This window comes from Carcharhinus amblyrhynchos, chromosome 23, assembly GCF_965287045.1.
Source record: "Carcharhinus amblyrhynchos chromosome 23, sCarAmb.v2.hapA, whole genome shotgun sequence".
In the NCBI taxonomy this organism is placed as follows: Eukaryota; Metazoa; Chordata; class Chondrichthyes; order Carcharhiniformes; family Carcharhinidae; genus Carcharhinus; species Carcharhinus amblyrhynchos.
Genome location: NC_137346.1, coordinates 6,678,743 through 6,684,742, shown reverse-complemented (window position 1 = coordinate 6,684,742; position 6,000 = coordinate 6,678,743).

The window sequence follows — 6,000 nt, the reverse complement described above, 5'->3', positions numbered from 1 at the left end:
CTGGTGCTATGAGGCAGCAGCGCTAACCACTGTGCCACCCTTGGCATGCTATGTAAATGGGCAGTGTAGGAGAGGAGATAGATGGATGCAAAGATTGCTAATATATGGGCTAATTGTGCATTCTTTATACTCTCTCCCTCCCAGCTCCTAGGAAGTGCAAATCCATTCAGTGCAACAGTTGCTCCTTCAGCCCTGAGCACTGGATAGGACTTAATGCATGGATATAAAACATCAGAGAGGAGCTGAGATTTATTCAGTATGGGGTGTGTTGGTGACAATGATGCTGTAGTTAATTAATTGACGTCACAGTGAAACCTCCTGTGAGTTACCTTATATAAGTCTTAAGTTTATTAATCACAAGTAGGCTTACATTAACACTGCAATGAAGTCACTATGAAAATTTCCTAGTCGCCACACTCTGGCGCCTGTTCGTGTACACAGAAGGAGAATTTAGCACAGCCACTGCACTTAACCGGCATGACTTTCAGACAGTGGGAGGAAATGGGAGGACCCGGAGGAAACCCACGCAGGGAGAACGTGCAAACTCCACACAGACAGTGACAATGTTAGAATCCGTGATCAAGGCGAAAATAACGAGGCATCTTGAGGAGAATTGTTTGGTAGAGCAGACGCAGCACGGTTTCATTAAGGGGAAGTCGTGTCTGACGAATTTATTGGAGTTCTATGAGGATGTGTCTAGGGCGGTGGATAGAGGAGAGCCAGTGGATGTGGTCTTTCTTGATTTTCAGAAGGCGTTTGACAAGGTGCCTCACAAGAGGTTATTGCAGAAGGTCAGGGGGCATGGAGATGGGGGTAGGGTGTTAGCGTGGATAGAGGATTGGCTGTCAAATAGGAGGCAGAGAGTGGGGGTCAATGGGTGCTATTCGGATTGGCGGTTGGTGACTAGTGGAGTGCCCCAGGGGTCGGTGCTGGGGCCTCAGCTATTTACCATTTATATAGATGATCTGGAGGAGGGAACCGAGTGTATGGTGTCGAAATTTGCTGATGACACCAAGATTGGTGGAATGGCAAATTGTGCGGAGGGTGTGGAGAGTCTGCAGAAGGATCTAGATAGGCTGGGCGAATGGGCCAGGAACTGGCAAATGGAATTTAATGTTGGCAAATGTGAGGTTGTCCACTTTGGTAGGAATAATGGTAGGAAGGACTATTACTTACGTGGCGAAAAACTGCAGCATGCGATGGTGCAGAGGGACCTCGGGGTCCTTGTGCATGAGTCGCAAAAACCCAGCCTGCAGGTGCAGCAGGTGGTCAGGAAGGCGAATGGGATGCTGGCCTTCATCGCGAGGGGGATTGAATATAAAAGTAGGGAGGTCTTGCTGCAGCTGTATAGGGCATTGGTGAGGCCGCAGCTGGAGTACTGTGTGCAGTTTTGGTTGCCGCACTTACGCAAGGATATTTTGGCCTTGGAGGGAGTGCAGAGGAGGTTTACTAGGCTGATTCTGGAGTTGAGGGGGTTGAGCTATGAGGAGAGGCTGAATAAACTAGGCTTGTACTCGTTACAGTTTAGAAGAATGAGGGAAGATCTCATTGAGACGTATAAGATGTTGAATGGGATGGATAGGATAGAGGTGGAGAGGCTCTTCCCGCTCAGAAAGGACAGTAGGACTAGAGGGCACAGCCTCAAGATAAAGGGGGGGGCGGTTTAGAACGGAGTTGAGGAGGAGCTTCTTCACTCAAAGGATGGTGAATCTCTGGAATTCTCTGCCTGTTGAAGTGGTGGAGGCTGCCTCGCTCAATATATTTAAGACGCGGGTTGATAGGTTTTTGATAGGCGAGGGGATTAAGGGTTATGGGGAGAGGGCGGGAAAGTGGAGCTGAGCCACGACAGATCAGCCATGATCTTATTGAATGGCGGGGCAGGCTCAAGGGGCTAGATGGCCTACTCCTGCTCCTATTTCTTATGTTCTTATGACCCAAAGCTGGGAATTGAACCTGTGTCCCTGCTGCTGTGAGGTAGCAGTGCTAACCACTGTGCCACCCCATCATATTTCATCATGTTATCACTGTTTCTGCTCATAGCATCCAGCATTTAAAATAAATATTTTCAATAAATTGTCACAGGACAGATTTCTTTCCCCACTTTTGTCTCAAAGGGAGAGAGTTAGATCAGAAATAAATACATCACACACCGGCAATTTCTAGCAGATGTCACAAGGTGGCAGTCTGGAGCAGGAACCTGTGCTGCACTTGGGTTTACTCTCTCCTGATGGCACTGAGACCATTTTCTATCTTTGCCTAAACTCTCCCTTCACCTCTGCCAACTCAGCACAGCTGGATACTGAGTTTGGCATCATTCTTTCACAGGATGTGGGCACTGCTGGCTCCACCAGCATTTATTGTCCATCCCTAATTGCCTTGGAGGTGGTGGTGAGCTGCCGCCTTGAACCGCTGCAGCCCATGTGGTGTAGATACACCCACCGTGCTGCTAGGGAGGGAGTACATTGCCTTTATGGCCCAGGAGCCAGTGCCAGATAGGAGTCAGATTTTTATTTTAATTTGATGTAACAGCTTACAGAAAATAACTCGCATTTCTGGAGTGAGAACAGAGGGATGGTTTCAGGTCTGAATGACTTTGTCAGAGCTGTGTCGAAGGGTCATCCACATTCAAAACATCAGCTTAGCTCTAACTAAAGGAGAAAATGCTGGAAAATCTCAGCAGGTCTGGCAGCATCTGTAAAGAGAGATAAGAGCTGACTTTTTGAGTCCAGATGACTGTTTGTCAAAGCTTTGACGAAGATTCATCTGGACCCTAAACGTCAGCTCTTTTCTCTCTCCATAGATGCTGTCAGATTTTCCAGCATTTTCCCATTTTGTTTCCAGCAGCTGCAGTAATTTCCTTTTAAATTTGCTTTTAACTTGCATTTTCTGTTGTGTTTTTTATGACTTTCGAACATCAAAAGATAGCTATACAGACAATGACCCACTTTTGAAGTGTAGCCACTGGTGTAATTAGGAATATGGCAATGAATTTGCACGTAGAAAAATCTCACAAATAGGCACAGTAATAATGGCCAGATAATCTGTTTAATTGATGTTGATGAGAGATAAATATCGAATAGGACACCAGGGAGCTCTCCCCTGCTCTATTAGGTAGTCATAATGTGGAGATGCCAGTGTTGGACTGGGGTCAGCACATTAAGAAATCTCACAACACCAGGTTAAAGTAGCACGAGCCACAAGCTTTCAGAGCGCTGCCTCTTCAAGTGAGTCAAAATAGTGCCATGGGATATTTTTACAAAAATAACGCACAGTTTCCTCCCACACTGCAAAGATGTGCTCTGCTTTCCTCCCACAGATCCAAAGATTTGTTGGTTAGGTACATTGGCAATGCTAAATTCTCCCTCTGTGTATCTGAACAGGCATGATGTGGGTATGCCGGCGTTGGACTGGCGTAAACACAGTAAAAAGTCTGACAACACCAGGTTTTAGTCCAACCTATTTATTTGATAATATTCTCACAAGCTTTCGAGGGGTTACCCTCTTCGTCAGGTGAATGGAGAGTTCTGGCCTCAGACAGAGCATATAAAGCACAGACAGTTTAGAGTAATCTCTAAACTGTCTGTGCTTTATATGCTCTGTCTGAGGCCAGAACTCTCCATTCACCTGACGAAGAGGGTAACCCCTCGAAAGCTTGTGAGAATATTATCAAATAAATAGGTTGGACTAAAACCTGGTGTTATCTGAACAGGCGCCAGAGTATGAAAAGGGGTTTTCATAGTAACTTCATTGCAGTGTTAATGTAAGCCAACTTGTGACTAATAAATAAACTTTAAGATCTGGAGACCATAAGATAGAGGAGCAGAATTAGATCATTCGGCCCATCGAGTTTGCTCTGCTGTTCAATCACGGTGGATACTTTCTTCAAACCCGTTTTCCTCATACCCTTTGATTTCCCCTTACTAATCAAAAACCTATCTATCTCTATCTTAATTACATTCAGTAATCTGCCCTCCACCGCTTTCTGTGGCATCAGGATTCAGCTATAATGTGACAAGTGATTCAGGTCCACAATTACATTTCCGCAGGCATCAGTGTGGCTGTTTCTCAGAAGGCCGTTGAGTAAAAGTTTTGACTTAAAAACTCTTGATTTCTCCTTTTAACTCTTCTTCAAGTGTTTGCAATCCCTGAATTCAAATGAAATTGAGTTAAAATTGCCTCTGGTCATGTTTGCATTCCAAAGCACCTTTCTCTCCCTGATTTGTTCTGCACCGTACCACATGTCAAATATAAATTACTGGAGTAACTTATACTGGGAGAAAATATTGGGCAGAAAGTGACCTTCACTAGCTCAATATTCTGATTCTAAGTCCCAGGACTCGAAAATTACGTGATGGAGCAATGTCAGGAAATAATTAGGGACAACGTAATTAGTGGTAATTTTAGAAATAATTGAATCTTTTTCCTCTTAAAGTAAGATCTATTTTTGCAGTGACCGATTGAGTTTTAATTTTCTTAAATTATACATATATGTGTGTGTGTATATATTTATATATATATATATAAAAAATTAGGTCATGAAGTAAAGACCCTGTGTGCCAGTACTGCTTTATCACAACTGGATCCACTTTGTTCATCATTCTGACTTTCTCGACTTGCCATATTCAAACTCGCTTCCCAGAAAGCATAGTCAGTGCTGACGACATTTAGGAAATAAACCTTAGACAGATTTAAATTAGAGAAAAGCTCCTTCACAGTATATGTGTTTACTGTGAACAGATGGGTTCCATGTTGCATATTTCCAGGTATATTTACACTTGTTAAAAGGAAAGCATGAGAGAGTGTCTGAGATAATTGGTGAATCACCCATTGAAGATACATTAGCAATGTGAGGTGGCTACAGGATTAATGAATAAAGATTTAGGTTGTATTGAATAGAATCATGGAGTACAAAATACTTTTTTTTATTAATTTGTGTGACATGGGCATCGCTGGCTGGCCAGCATTTATTGTCCATCCGTAGTTGCCCTTGAGAAGGTGGTGGTGAGCTGCCTTCTTGAATCGCTGCAATCCATGTTCTGTAGGTTGACCCACAGAACGAATCCCAGATTTTGACCTAGCGATTGCGAAGGAACAGCGATATACTTCCAAATCAGTATGCTGAGTGGTTTAGAGGGGAACTTGCAGGTGATCCCATGTATCTGCTGCCCTTGTCCTTCTGAATGGAAATGGTCATGGGTTTGGAAGGTGCTGTAAGAATCTTTGGTGAATTGCTGCAGTGCATCTTGTAGGTAGCACGCATTGCAAATACTTGGGCTAAATATAGCCCTGGAATATCTGCACTTGAGACTTGCACTTGTCTCCAGTTTCAAAATAAAGTTGCATTTACATAGTGCCTTTCATGACCAATAGAGCACCCCCAAAGTTCTTTACAGCCAGTGAGGTGTAGTCACTAGCAAATTTGTGGAGTGAGCCCCTACAAGCAGCAATGTGATAGCAGCCAGATAAGGAATAAATATGACCAGTCGCTGCAAAAATAGATCCTATTATAAGGAATAAATAATGACCAAGAGTCCAGGGAGAACTCCTCTGCCCTTTGAAATAGTGCCAAGAAATCTTTCATCTCCAACTGAGAAGATAGGATTTCAGCTTAGTATCTCATCTGAAAGATGGCAGCTCTGTCAGTGCATCGCCTCCTCAGTACCACTGGGAATGCAGAGCAAGTGTCCCCTGGGGTCCTGCTTGCTAATCGTCTTTCCATTTTGGATACTGGTGAGGGTGTTGGTTCCTTGGAGATATACAGTCCAAGCCTGGCTTGTGACACCAGCAGCAGCTCAGCTGTACAGGAGAGCAGGAAGAGTAAGAGTAATAATGATAGGATACGCTAGTTCGGGAATCAGACAGGTATTTCTGTGGCCGTAGACGTGACTCCAGGAGGGTATGTTGGCTCTCTGGTGTCATGGTCAAGATGTCACAGAGCGACTGTAGGACATTCTCCTGGGAGAGGGGGAACAGCCATTAGTCCACATTGTTTACCATTTA